Genomic DNA, 14,488 nt, shown 5'->3' on the forward strand with positions numbered 1-14,488 from the left:
CTCCTAGCAGGACCTCTCCTCCTAGCAGGACCTCTCCTCCTAGCAGGACCTCTTCTCCAAGCAGGTGAGATAGTCCACTAGAGACAGGTGAGATAGTCCACTAGAGACAGGTGAGATAGTCCACTAGAGACAGGTGAGATAGTCCACTAGAGACAGGTGAGATAGTCCACTAGAGACAGGTGAGATAGTCCACTAGAGACAGGTGAGATAGTCCACTAGAGACAGGTGAGATAGTCCACTAGAGACAGGTGAGACAGTCCACTAGAGACAGGTGAGACAGTCCACTAGAGACAGGTGAGACAGTCCACTAGAGACAGGTGAGACAGTCCACTAGAGACAGGTGAGACAGTCCACTAGAGACAGGTGAGACAGTCCACTAGAGACAGGTGAGACAGTCCACTAGAGACAGGTGAGACAGTCCACTAGAGACAGGTGAGATAGTCCACTAGAGACAGGTGAGATAGTCCACTAGAGACAGGTGAGACAGTCCACTAGAGACAGGTGAGATAGTCCACTAGAGACAGGTGAGATAGTCCACTAGAGACAGGTGAGATAGTCCACTAGAGACAGGTGAGACAGTCCACTAGAGACAGGTGAGATAGTCCACTAGAGACAGGTGAGATAGTCCACTAGAGACAGGTGAGATAGTCCACTAGAGACAGGTGAGATAGTCCACTAGAGACAGGTGAGATAGTCCACTAGAGACAGGTGAGATAGTCCACTAGAGACAGGTGAGATAGTCCACTAGAGACAGGTGAGATAGTCCACTAGAGACAGGTGAGACAGTCCACTAGAGACAGGTGAGACAGTCCACTAGAGACAGGTGAGACAGTCCACTAGAGACAGGTGAGACAGTCCACTAGAGACAGGTGAGATAGTCCACTAGAGACAGGTGAGACAGTCCACTAGAGACAGGTGAGATAGTCCACTAGAGACAGGTAGTCCACTAGAGACAGGTGAGATAGTCCACTAGAGACAGGTGAGATAGCCTGAACGGTGAACTAGCTAGCAGGACTACACTGAGAGAGACAGGTGAGACAGTCCACTAGAGACAGGTGAGATAGTCCACTAGAGACAGGGTGAGATAGTCCACTAGAGACAGGACTACAGATAGTCCACTAGAGATAGTCCACTAGAGACAGGTGAGATAGTCCACTAGAGACAGGTGAGATAGTCCACTAGAGACAGGTGAGACAGTCCACTAGAGACAGGTGAGACAGTCCACTAGAGACAGGTGAGACAGTTAGAGACTAGTCCACTAGAGACAGGTGAGACAGTCCACTAGAGACAGAGATAGTCCACTAGAGACAGGTGAGATAGGATAGTCCACTAGAGACAGGTAAGATAGTCCACTAGAGACAGGTGTGATAGTCCACTAGAGACAGGTAAGATAGTCCACTAGAGACAGCCAACCTGGCTAGCCAACCTGCCTGAACGGTGAACTAGCTAGCAGGACTACATGATTAGAACTGGCTAGCCAACCTGCCTGGATGGTGAACTAGCTAGCAGGACTACATGATTAGAACTGGCTAGCCAACCTGCCTGATGGTGAACTAGCTAGCAGGACTACATGATTAGAACTGGCTAGCCAACCTGCCTGGATGGTGAACTAGCTAGCAGGACTACATGATTAGAACTGGCTAGCCAACCTGCCTGAATGGTGAACTAGCTAGCAGGACTACATGATTAGAACTGGCTAGCCAACCTGCCTGGATGGTGAACTAGCTAGCAGGACTACATGATTAGAACTGGCTAGCCAACCTGCCTGGATGGTGAACTAGCTAGCAGGACTACATGATTAGAACTGGCTAGCCAACCTGCCTGGATGGTGAACGAGCTAGCAGGACTACATGATTAGAACTGGCTAGCCAACCTGCCTGGATGGTGAACTAGCTAGCAGGACTACATGATTAGAACTGGCTAGCCAACCTGCCTGGATGGTGAACTAGCTAGCAGGACTACATGATTAGAACTGGCTAGCCAACCTGCCTGGATGGTGAACTAGCTAGCAGGACTACATGATTAGAACTGGCTAGCCAACCTGCCTGGATGGTGACTAGCTAGCAGGACTACATGATTAGAACTGGCTAGCCAACCTGCCTGCATGGTGAACGAGCTAGCAGGACGACAGAGGGGCGAGCACAGAATACAGAGCGATATCAGTACACAGCTATGAGACTGTGTTCCATCAAATCTGTTGTTTACTAAATCACAGTGGAATCTGACCACAAGAGGGACGTCGTGTCGGGATAAGTGGAACGCTGAAAGGCTATAGTTGGGGATGGACAGCTGTCATTAAACCCTTTAGAGGACGGATTGTCTCATGGTGGACCTGGACTCCAGTCCTGATAGAGACTCTGATCGTCTTTAAAGTCACCGAATTCCAGACCAGCTGATCACCACGACTACGGATGGACGAGGAAGCAGCAGTGACACAGGTCTGATATGACAGGTAGTAGTGCATCACCATGGTTTAACACCCTCTCTGACGTGTGGTGGACAGGTAGTAGGGCATCACCATGGTTTAACACCCTCTCTGACGTGTGGTTGACAGGTAGTAGGGCATCACCATGGTTTAACACCCTCTCTGACGTGTGGTTGACAGGTAGTAGTGCATCACCATGGTTTAACACCCTCTCTGACGTGTGGTTGACAGGTAGTAGTGCATCACCATGGTTTAACACCCTCTCTGACGTGTGGTTGACAGGTAGTAGTGCATCATCATGGTTTAACACCCTCTCTGACGTGTGGTTGACAGGTAGTAGGGCATCACCATGGTTTAACACCCTCTCTGACGTGTGGTTGACAGGTAGTAGGGCATCACCATGGTTTAACACCCTCTCTGACGTGTGGTTGACAGGTAGTAGGGCATCACCATGGTTTAACACCCTCTCTGACGTGTGGTTGACAGGTAGTAGTGCATCACCATGGTTTAACACCCTCTCTGACGTGTGGTTGACAGGTAGTAGGGCATCACCATGGTTTAACACCCTCTCTGACGTGTGGTTGACAGGTAGTAGGGCATCACCATGGTTTAACACCCTCTCTGACGTGTGGTTGACAGGTAGTAGGGCATCACCATGGTTTAACACCCTCTCTGACGTGTGGTTGACAGGTAGTAGGGCATCACCATGGTTTAACACCCTCTCTGACGTGTGGTTGACAGGTAGTAGGGCATCACCATGGTTTAACACCCTCTCTGACGTGTGGTTGACAGGTAGTAGTGCATCACCATGGTTTAACACCCTCTCTGACGTGTGGTTGACAGGTAGTAGGGCATCACCATGGTTTAACACCCTCTCTGACGTGTGGTTGACAGGTAGTAGGGCATCACCATGGTTTAACACCCTCTCTGACGTGTGGTTGACAGGTAGTAGGGCATCACCATGGTTTAACACCCTCTCTGAGGTGTGGTTGACAGGTAGTAGGGCATCACCATGGTTTAACACCCTCTCTGACGTGTGGTTGACAGGTAGTAGGGCATCACCATGGTTTAACACCCTCTCTGACGTGTGGTTGACAGGTAGTAGTGCATCACCATGGTTTAACACCCTCTCTGACGTGTGGTTGACAGGTAGTAGTGCATCACCATGGTTTAACACCCCTCTGACGTGTGGTTGACAGGTAGTAGTGCATCACCATGGTTAACACCCTCTCTGACGTGTGGTTGACAGGTAGTAGGGCATCACCATGGTTTAACGCCCTCTCTGACGTGTGGTTGACAGGTAGTAGGGCATCACCATGGTTTAACACCCTCTCTGAACGTGTGGATGACAGGTAGTAGTGCATCACCATGGTTTAACACCCTCTCTGACGTGTGGTTGACAGGTAGTAGTGCATCACCATGGTTAACACCCTCTCTGACGTGTGGTCTGTTGAAACATACAGTAGTAGAGGAATAGGTGGGAACTCTCACTCACAATCAAAAAGCTGATAAAAATGGACAGAGACAAATGCTTTGGGAAGGTTGTGAAAGGCTGAGCAACAGAAGGAAAAAACTCTCTCTGATAAAGAGCAACTTGGAAGAAAGGAATTCACAAGGCTATTCCCAGGTTTTGTTTTCAAGGAACATCGATGCATGAATTTGAAGAATTCAGACGGTACCGGGTCAATAACAACAGACTGGTGTCCTCGTTACACATTTACCAGCAGCCATGTTGTGTTGAGTCATGGTCCAGACGGAGAGAGAGAGAAGAGAGAGGAAGTCTTCCTGACACCATCTGTCCTCAGTGTAAACTCAGCTAAGCTCAGTCGCACCCCAGATAATACCCACAGGCCTCTACCGGTCCCTTCCTGGATAATACCCAGAATCATCTCTGCTCTGTTAATTGTTCCCAGAGCGTTCAGAGCTTTAATTGATTCCTCAAAAATAAACCAGCCAGCGTAACCCTGGGGGAATGGAGAGGCTTCTCTACCGGGCCTGACAGCTGATACTGTAGGAGGGAGAGGGGCGTCTCTACCGGGCCTGACAGCTGATACTGTAGGAGGGAGAGGGGCATCTCTACCGGGCCTGACAGCTGATACTGTAGGAGGGAGAGGGGCATCTCTACCGGGCCTGACAGCTGATACTGTAGGAGGGAGAGGGGCGTCTCTACCGGGCCTGACAGCTGATACTGTAGGAGGGAGAGGGGCGTCTCTACCGGGCCTGACAGCTGATACTGTAGGAGGGAGAGGGGCATCTCTACCGGGCCTGACAGCTGATACTGTAGGAGGGAGAGGGGCGTCTCTACCGGGCCTGACAGCTGATACTGTAGGAGGGAGAGGGGCATCTCTACCGGGCCTGACAGCTGATACTGTAGGAGGGAGAGGGGCAGGGCATCTCTACCGGGCCTGACAGCTGATACTGTAGGAGGGAGTCGGGCGTCTCTACCGGGCCTGACAGCTGATACTGTAGGAGGGAGAGGGGCAGGGCTTCTCTACCGGGCCTGACAGCTGATACTGTAGGAGGGAGAGGGGCATCTCTACCTGGCCTGACAGCTGATACTGTAGGAGGGAGAGGGGCATCTCTACCGGGCCTGACAGCTGATACTGTAGGAGGGAGAGGGGCGTCTCTACCGGGCCTGACAGCTGATACTGTAGGAGGGAGAGGGGCATCTCTACCGGGCCTGACAGCTGATACTGTAGGAGGGAGAGGGGCAGGGCATCTCTACCGGGCCTGACAGCTGATACTGTAGGAGGGAGAGGGGCAGGGCTTCTCTACCGGGCCTGACAGCTGATACTGTAGGAGGGAGAGAGGCTTCTCTACCGGGCCTGACAGCTGATACTGTAGGAGGGAGAGGGGCAGGGCTTCTCTACCGGGCCTGACAGCTGATACTGTAGGAGGGAGTCGGGCGTCTCTACCGGGCCTGACAGCTGATACTGTAGGAGGGAGAGGGGCATCTCTACCGGGCCTGACAGCTGATACTGTAGGAGGGAGAGGGGCATCTCTACCGGGCCTGACAGCTGATACTGTAGGAGGGAGAGGGGCGTCTCTACCGGGCCTGACAGCTGATACTGTAGGAGGGAGAGGGGCAGGGCATCTCTACCGGGCCTGACAGCTGATACTGTAGGAGGGAGAGGGGCATCTCTACCGGGCCTGACAGCTGATACTGTAGGAGGGAGGGGCAGGGCATCTCTACCGGGCCTGACAGCTGATACTGTAGGAGGGAGAGGGGCATCTCTACCGGGCCTGACAGCTGATACTGTAGGAGGGAGAGGGGCGTCTCTACCGGGCCTGACAGCTGATACTGTAGGAGGGAGAGGGGCGTCTCTACCGGGCCTGACAGCTGATACTGTAGGAGGGAGAGGGGCATCTCTACCGGGCCTGACAGCTGATACTGTAGGAGGGAGAGGGGCAGGGCATCTCTACCGGGCCTGACAGCTGATACTGTAGGAGGGAGAGGGGCGTCTCTACCGGGCCTGACAGCTGATACTGTAGGAGGGAGAGGGGCAGGGCATCTCTACCGGGCCTGACAGCTGATACTGTAGGAGGGAGAGGGGCAGGGCTTCTCTACCGGGCCTGACAGCTGATACTGTAGGAGGGAGAGGGGCAGGGCTTCTCTACCGGGCCTGACAGCTGATACTGTAGGAGGGAGAGGGGCTTCTCTACCGGGCCTGACAGTTCATCCTGTAGGGGGAGAGGCAGGGCTTCTCTACCGGGCCTGACAGTTTATACTGTAGGAGGGAGAGGGGCTTCTCTACCGGGCCTGACAGCTGATACTGTAGGAGGGAGAGAGGCAGGGCTTCTCTACCGGGCCTGACAGTTTATACTGTAGGAGGGAGAGAGGCAGGGCTTCTCTACCGGGCCTGACAGTTCTTCCTGTAGGAGGGAGAGGGGCTTCTCTACCGGGCCTGACAGTTCTTCCTGTAGGAGGGAGTGGGGCTTCTCTACCGGGCCTGACAGCTGATACTGTAGGAGGGAGAGGGGCAGGGCATCTCTACCGGGCCTGACAGCTGATACTGTAGGAGGGAGAGGGGCAGGGCATCTCTACCGGGCCTGACAGCTGATACTGTAGGAGGGAGAGGGGCAGGGCATCTCTACCGGGCCTGACAGCTGATACTGTAGGAGGGAGAGGGGCATCTCTACCGGGCCTGACAGCTGATACTGTAGGAGGGAGAGGGGCATCTCTACCGGGCCTGACAGCTGATACTGTAGGAGGGAGAGGGGCAGGGCTTCTCTACCGGGCCTGACAGCTGATACTGTAGGAGGGAATGGGGCAGGGCTTCTCTACCGGGCCTGACAGCTGATACTGTAGGAGGGAGAGGGGCAGGGCATCTCTACTGGGCCTGACAGCTGATACTGTAGGAGGGAATGGGGCAGGGCTTCTCTACCGGGCCTGACAGCTGATACTGTAGGAGGGCGAGGGGCATCTCTACCGGGCCTGACAGCTGATACTGTAGGAGGGAGAGGGGCAGGGCTTCTCTACCGGGCCTGACAGCTGATACTGTAGGAGGGAGAGAGGCTTCTCTACCGGGCCTGACAGCTGATACTGTAGGAGGGAGAGGGGCAGGGCTTCTCTACCGGGCCTGACAGCTGATACTTCTCTAATGACCAGTTATGATGGTTCTTCCTGTAGGAGGGGCTTCTCTAATGACCAGGTATGATGGTTCTTCCTGTAGGAGGGGCAGGCCTTCTCTAATGACCAGGTATGATGGTTCTTCCTGTAGGAGGGGCAGGCCTTCTCTAATGACCAGTTATGATGGTTCTTCCTGTAGGAGGGGCAGGCCTTCTCTAATGACCAGGTATGATGGTTCTTCCTGTAGGAGGGGCAGGCCTTCTCTAATGACCAGGTATGATGGTTCTTCCTGTAGGAGGGGCAGGCCTTCTCTAATGACCAGGTATGATGGTTCTTCCTGTAGGAGGGGCAGGCCTTCTCTAATGACCAGGTATGATGGTTCTTCCTGTAGGAGGGGCAGGCCTTCTCTAATGACCAGGTATGATGGTTCTTCCTGTAGGAGGGGCAGGCCTTCTCTAATGACCAGGTATGATGGTTCTTCCTGTAGGAGGGGCAGACCTTCTCTAATGACCAGGTATGATGGTTCTTCCTGTAGGAGGGGCAGGCCTTCTCTAATGATCAGGTATGATGGTTCTTCCTGTAGGAGGGGCAGGCCTTCTCTAATGACCAGGTATGATGGTTCTTCCTGTAGGAGGGGCAGGCCTTCTCTAATGACCAGGTATGATGGTTCTTCCTGTAGGAGGGGCAGGCCTTCTCTAATGACCAGGTATGATGGTTCTTCCTGTAGGAGGGGCAGGCCTTCTCTAATGACCAGGTATGATGGTTCTTCCTGTAGGAGGGGCAGGCCTTCTCTAATGACCAGGTATGATGGTTCTTCCTGTAGGAGGGGCAGGCCTTCTCTAATGACCAGGTATGATGGTTCTTCCTGTAGGAGGGGCAGGCCTTCTCTAATGACCAGGTATGATGGTTCTTCCTGTAGGAGGGGCAGGCCTTCTCTAATGACCAGGTATGATGGTTCTTCCTGTAGGAGGGGCAGGCCTTCTCTAATGACCAGGTATGATGGTTCTTCCTGTAGGAGGGGCAGACCTTCTCTAATGACCAGGTATGATGGTTCTTCCTGTAGGAGGGGCAGGCCTTCTCTAATGATCAGGTATGATGGTTCTTCCTGTAGGAGGGGCAGGCCTTCTCTAATGACCAGGTATGATGGTTCTTCCTGTAGGAGGGGCAGGCCTTCTCTAATGACCAGGTATGATGGTTCTTCCTGTAGGAGGGGCAGGCCTTCTCTAATGACCAGGTATGATGGTTCTTCCTGTAGGAGGGGCTTCTCTAATAACCAGGTATGATGGTTCTTCCTGTAGGAGGGGCTTCTCTAATAACCAGGTATGATGGTTCTTCCTGTAGGAGGGGCAGGCCTTCTCTAATGACCAGGTATGATGGTTCTTCCTGTAGGAGGGGCAGGCCTTCTCTAATGACCAGGTATGATGGTTCTTCCTGTAGGAGGGGCAGGCCTTCTCTAATGACCAGGTATGATGGTTCTTCCTGTAGGAGGGGCAGGCCTTCTCTAATGACCAGGTATGATGGTTCTTCCTGTAGGAGGGGCAGGCCTTCTCTAATGACCAGGTATGATGGTTCTTCCTGTAGGAGGGGCAGGCCTTCTCTAATGACCAGGTATGATGGTTCTTCCTGTAGGAGGGGCAGGCCTTCTCTAATGACCAGGTATGATGGTTCTTCCTGTAGGAGGGGCAGGCCTTCTCTAATGACCAGGTATGATGGTTCTTCCTGTAGGAGGGGCAGGCCTTCTCTAATGACCAGGTATGATGGTTCTTCCTGTAGGAGGGGCAGGCCTTCTCTAATGACCAGGTATGATGGTTCTTCCTGTAGGAGGGGCAGGCCTTCTTTAATGATCAGGTATGATGGTTCTTCCTGTAGGAGGAGGGGCAGGCCTTCTCTAATAACCAGGTATGATGGTTCTTCCTGTAGGAGGGGCAGGCCTTCTCTAATGACCAGGTATGATGGTTCTTCCTGTAGGAGGGGCAGGCCTTCTCTAATGACCAGGTATGATGGTTCTTCCAGGTATGATGGTAGGAGGGCCTTCTCTAATGACCAGGTATGATGGTTCTTCCTGTAGGAGGGGCAGGCCTTCTCTAATGACCAGGTATGATGGTTCTTCCTGTAGGAGGGGCAGGCCTTCTCTAATGACCAGGTATGATGGTTCTTCCTGTAGGAGGGGCAGGCCTTCTCTAATGACCAGGTATGATGGTTCTTCCTGTAGGAGGGCCTTCTCTAATGACCAGGTATGATGGTTCTTCCTGTAGGAGGGGCAGGCCTTCTCTAATGACCAGGTATGATGGTTCTTCCTGTAGGAGGGGCAGGCCTTCTCTAATGACCAGGTATGATGGTTCTTCCTGTAGGAGGGGCAGGCCTTCTCTAATGACCAGGTATGATGGTTCTTCCTGTAGGAGGGGCAGGCCTTCTCTAATGACCAGGTATGATGGTTCTTCCTGTAGGAGGGGCAGGCCTTCTCTAATGACCAGGTATGATGGTTCTTCCTGTAGGAGGGGCAGGCCTTCTCTAATGACCAGGTATGATGGTTCTTCCTGTAGGAGGGCCTTCTCTAATGACCAGGTATGATGGTTCTTCCTGTAGGAGGGGCAGGCCTTCTCTAATGACCAGGTATGATGGTTCTTCCTGTAGGAGGGGCAGGCCTTCTCTAATGACCAGGTATGATGGTTCTTCCTGTAGGAGGGGCAGGCCTTCTCTAATGACCAGGTATGATGGTTCTTCCTGTAGGATGGGCAGGCCTTCTCTAATGACCAGGTATGATGGTTCTTCCTGTAGGAGGGGCAGACCTTCTCTAATGACCAGGTATGATGGTTCTTCCTGTAGGAGGGGCAGGCCTTCTCTAATGATCAGGTATGATGGTTCTTCCTGTAGGAGGGGCAGGCCTTCTCTAATGACCAGGTATGATGGTTCTTCCTGTAGGAGGGGCAGGCCTTCTCTAATGACCAGGTATGATGGTTCTTCCTGTAGGAGGGCCTTCTCTAATGACCAGGTATGATGGTTCTTCCTGTAGGAGGGCCTTCTCTAATGACCAGGTATGATGGTTCTTCCTGTAGGAGGGGCTTCTCTAATGATCAGGTATGACGGTTCTTTGATCAGTTATAAAGTTTAAAGCCGTCATTTTAGCATTTTTGCCCAAAGAGTTTTGGCCCATGGTTCTTTTTTTTGTTAAAACTTCATACAATTTCAATTGAGTTGAGCATTAAGGAGACTTACGGATGTAACTATTGTGATTGCTGAATGCAGATATAGAGCAGTCTATTAAAATCCTATATTTCACCTGCCAGAAGAGTCGAGGATTGCAGAGGAAACTCATATTCCCATCATCATCAACGGACATTTTTTAACTGGAGCTCAAATCTAATCATTTTCCCAGAGCGAGAAAAACCCATCCGTGTCCAACACACATCAGCTCACAGGGCCGTGAGAGGAGGGGCTACTGGGGGCCTTTACTGACCCCACAGTCTGGGAACTTCCTAAAATACAACTCCTGGACCAGTGGCCATCCCCATGGACGACCGCTGGACGGAGGCCAATCACAAGCCTCTGACCCGGTGGACAGGGGCCAATCAGAACTCTGACCCGGTGGACAGGGGCCAATCAGAATGTTCCCATGGAAGGTTCCGGTCCCTGCTGACTACATCCCTCTAATGCAGCAGTGTGTTCTGTTCCATTCCGTTCCATTTGGTTGCATCACTCAACATCTGGATAAACAACATGTCAGGGAGGGAAAATATTGTCTTCTAAACAGGCCAGAATCAGGGGAAATATTGTCTTCTAAACAGGCCAGAATCAGGGAAATATTGTCTTCTAAACAGGCCAGAATCAGGGGAAATATTGTCTTCTAAACAGGCCAGAATCAGGGGAAATATTGTCTTCTAAACAGGCCAGAATCAGGGGAAATATTGTCTTCTAAACAGGCCAGAATCAGGGGAAATATTGTCTTCTAAACAGGCCAGAATCAGGGAAAATATTGTCTTCTAAACAGGCCAGAATCAGGGGAAATATTGTCTTCTAAACAGGCCAGAATCAGGGGAAATATTGTCTTCTAAACAGGCCAGAATCAGGGGGAATATTGTCTTCTAAACAGGCCAGAATCAGGGGAATATTGTCTTCTAAACAGGCCAGAATCAGGGAAAATATTGTCTTCTAAACAGGCCAGAATCAGGGAAAATATTGTCTTCTAAACAGGCCAGAATCAGGGAAAATATTGTCTTCTAAACAGGCCAGAATCAGGGGAAATATTGTCTTCTAAACAGGCCAGAATCAGGGGAAATATTGTCTTCTAAACAGGCCAGAATCAGGGGAAATATTGTCTTCTAAACAGGCCAGAATCAGGGGAAATATTGTCTTCTAAACAGGCCAGAATCAGGGGAAATATTGTCTTCTAAACAGGCCAGAATCAGGGGAAATATTGTCTTCTAAACAGGCCAGAATCAGGGGAAATATTGTCTTCTAAACAGGCCAGAATCAGGGGAAATATTGTCTTCTAAACAGGCCAGAATCAGGGGAAATATTGTCTTCTAAACAGGCCAGAATCAGGGGAAATATTGTCTTCTAAACAGGCCAGAATCAGGGGAAATATTGTCTTCTAAACAGGCCAGAATCAGGGGAAATATTGTCTTCTAAACAGGCCAGAATCAGGGGAAATATTGTCTTCTAAACAGGCCAGAATCAGGGGAAATATTGTCTTCTAAACAGGCCAGAATCAGGGGAAATATTGTCTTCTAAACAGGCCAGAATCAGGGGAAATATTGTCTTCTAAACAGGCCAGAATCAGGGGAAATATTGTCTTCTAAACAGGCCAGAATCAGGGGAAATATTGTCTTCTAAACAGGCCAGAATCAGGGGAAATATTGTCTTCTAAACAGGCCAGAATCAGGGGAAATATTGTCTTCTAAACAGGCCAGAATCAGGGGAAATATTGTCTTCTAAACAGGCCAGAATCAGGGGAAATATTGTCTTCTAAACAGGCCAGAATCAGGGGAAATATTGTCTTCTAAACAGGCCAGAATCAGGGGAAATATTGTCTTCTAAACAGGCCAGAATCAGGGAAAATATTGTCTTCTAAACAGGCCAGAATCAGGGAAAAGATAGATGATTACACAACCTAGTGTCTCCTGATCAAAGATCTCTCAGGAGCCCCAGCAGACAGCTAGTTGTTCTAGACCCACATCAGAGGAGAGCCTTCACCTCCAGACGCACTAGCTAACGAGTAGAGACGTTACCAGTACCTTATCAGTCAACACAATACACAGAGAGAGAGAGAGACAGACGCACTAGCTAACGAGTAGAGACGTTACCAGTACCTTATCAGTCAACACAATACACAGAGAGAGAGAGAGAGAGAGAGACAGACTCACTAGCTAACGAGTAGAGACGTTACCAGTACCTTATCAGTCAACACAATACACAGAGAGAGAATTACAATTATAGCTGCAAGTCTCTTGGGGTATGTCTCTATAAGCTTGGCACATGAGGCCACTGGGATGTTTGCCCATTCTTCAAGGCAAAACTGCTCCAGCTCCTTCAAGTTGGATGGGTTCCGCTGGTGTACAGCAATCTTTAAGTCATACCACAGATTCTCAATTGGGATTGAGGTCTGGGCTTTGACTAGGCCATTCCAAAACATGTAAATGTTTTCCCTTAAACCACCCAAGTGTTGCTTTAGCAGTATGCTTAGGGGCATTGTCCTGCTGGAAGGTGAACCTCCGTCTCAAATCTCTGGAAGACTCAAGAATTTCCCTGTATTTAGCGCCATCCATCAATCTTTCAATTCTGACCAGTTTCCCGGTCCCTGCAGATAAACATCCCCACAGCATGATGCTGCTACCACCATACTTCACTGTGGGGATGCTGTTCTCGGGGTGATGAGAGGTGTACCTTCTTCTATATGTTTGGGGAGTCTCCCACATTCCTTTTGTATGAGCAATGGCTCTTTCTGGCCACTCTTCCCTAAAGCCCAGCTCTGTGGAGTGTACGGCTTGAAGTGGTCCTACGGACAGATACTCCCATCTCTGCTGTAGAGCTTTGCAGCTCCTTCAGGGTTATCTTTGGTCTCTTTGTTGCCTCTCTGATTAATGTCCTCCTTGCCTGGTCCGTGAGTTTTGGCGGGCGGCCCTCTCTCGGCGGGTTTGTGGTGGTGCCATATTCTTTCCATGTTTTTAATAATGGATTTAATGATGTTTAAAGTTTCTGCTATTGTTTTATAATCCAACCCTGATCGGTACTTCTCCACAACTCTGCTCTTCATGGTGCTGTTTGCTTGGTGGTGCACCTTGCTTAGGGGTGTTGCAGACTCTGGGGCCTTTCAGAACAGGTGTATATATAATGAGATCATGTGACAGATCATGTGGCAATTAGATTATATTGCACACGGTGGACTTTATTTAATGAATGATGTGACTTCTGAAGGTAATTGGTTGCACCAGATCTTATGTAGGGGCTTCATAGCAAAGGGGGTGAATACATATGATCTTATGTAGGGGCTTCATAGCAAAGGGGGTGAATACATATGATCTTATGTAGGGGCTTCATAGTGAATACATATGATCTTATGTAGGGGCTTCATAGTGAATACATATGATCTTATGTAGGGGCTTCATAGTGAATACATATGATCTTATGTAGGGGCTTCATAGTGAATACATATGATCTTATGTAGGGGCTTCATAGCAAAGGAGCTGAAAATAAGGAACACTTTTTTTGACAAGTTATTTTTTTAATTTCACTTCACCAATTCGGACTATTTTGTGTCTGTCCATTATATGAAATCCAAATTAAAAATCTACTTAAATTACAGGTTGTACTGCAACAAAATAGGAAAAACTCCAAGGAGATGAATACTTTTGCAAGGCACTGTATGCAGAGACAGACAGACAGACAGACAGACAGACAGACAGACAGGCAGGCAGACAGGCAGGCAGGCAGGCAGGCAGGCAGGCAGGCAGACAGACAGACAGACAGACAGGCAGGCAGGCAGGCAGGCAGGCAGGCGACCCAGAGACAGGGTAATAGATAGATAGGGGTTTTAGGTGACATAGCTCCAGGGAAACCAGTTGTAACTGTGGGAGATGAATGGAACAGGAGCTGAAAGGCTCATAACACCAATTACCAGGCAGGTCACTGGAGAGGTGCTTTAACAAACCAATTACCAGGCAGGTCACTGGAGAGGTGCTTTAACGAACCAATTACCAGGCAGGTCACTGGAGAGGTGCTTTAACGAACCAATTACCAGGCAGGTCACTGGAGAGGTGCTTTAACGAACCAATTACCAGGCAGGTCACTGGAGAGGTGCTTTAACGAACCAATTACCAGGCAGGTCACTGGAGAGGTGCTTTAACGACACCAATTACCAGGCAGGTCACTGGAGAGGTGCTTTAACGAACTCGCTACTTATTAATAACTGCTGACCTCTTCCTGATCCTGATGATGGCGATGACGACGACCGGAGCTATTGCTCATCAACAAAGCAGGGGCACTTTAATAGAACA

General features: G+C 50.2%; 1 protein-coding gene and 2 long non-coding RNA genes across 9 annotated transcripts in view; 2 read left to right on the forward strand and 1 right to left on the reverse strand.

Moving 5' to 3' along the window:
• Window positions 1-1,188, forward strand: part of LOC127927796 (uncharacterized) — a 1,190-nt gene extending 2 nt beyond the window's left edge. The window contains exons 1-3 of one of the 2 annotated variants that reach the window (XR_008129078.1): window positions 1-248; window positions 594-777; window positions 1,143-1,188. The exon at window positions 1-248 is cut by the window's left edge and continues 2 nt beyond it. This is a non-coding gene — a long non-coding RNA (uncharacterized LOC127927796). Of the gene's footprint in view, window positions 249-501; window positions 778-823; window positions 926-1,142 lie in introns of those variants that run through there. The other variant, XR_008129079.1, reaches the window with a different exon arrangement.
• eps8a (epidermal growth factor receptor pathway substrate 8a) overlaps window positions 1-14,488 on the reverse strand; it is a 175,792-nt gene that overhangs the window by 145,454 nt on the left and 15,850 nt on the right. The gene's annotated exons all lie outside the window — the stretch shown is intronic.
• LOC127927797 (uncharacterized) lies at window positions 2,535-3,365 on the forward strand. The gene is made up of 4 exons (XR_008129080.1): window positions 2,535-2,605; window positions 2,759-2,911; window positions 2,963-3,217; window positions 3,269-3,365. It is a non-coding gene; the product is annotated as an uncharacterized LOC127927797 (long non-coding RNA).

Source organism: Oncorhynchus keta, unplaced genomic scaffold (genome assembly GCF_023373465.1).
Source record: "Oncorhynchus keta strain PuntledgeMale-10-30-2019 unplaced genomic scaffold, Oket_V2 Un_scaffold_17580_pilon_pilon, whole genome shotgun sequence".
NCBI lineage: Eukaryota > Metazoa > Chordata > Actinopteri > Salmoniformes > Salmonidae > Oncorhynchus > Oncorhynchus keta.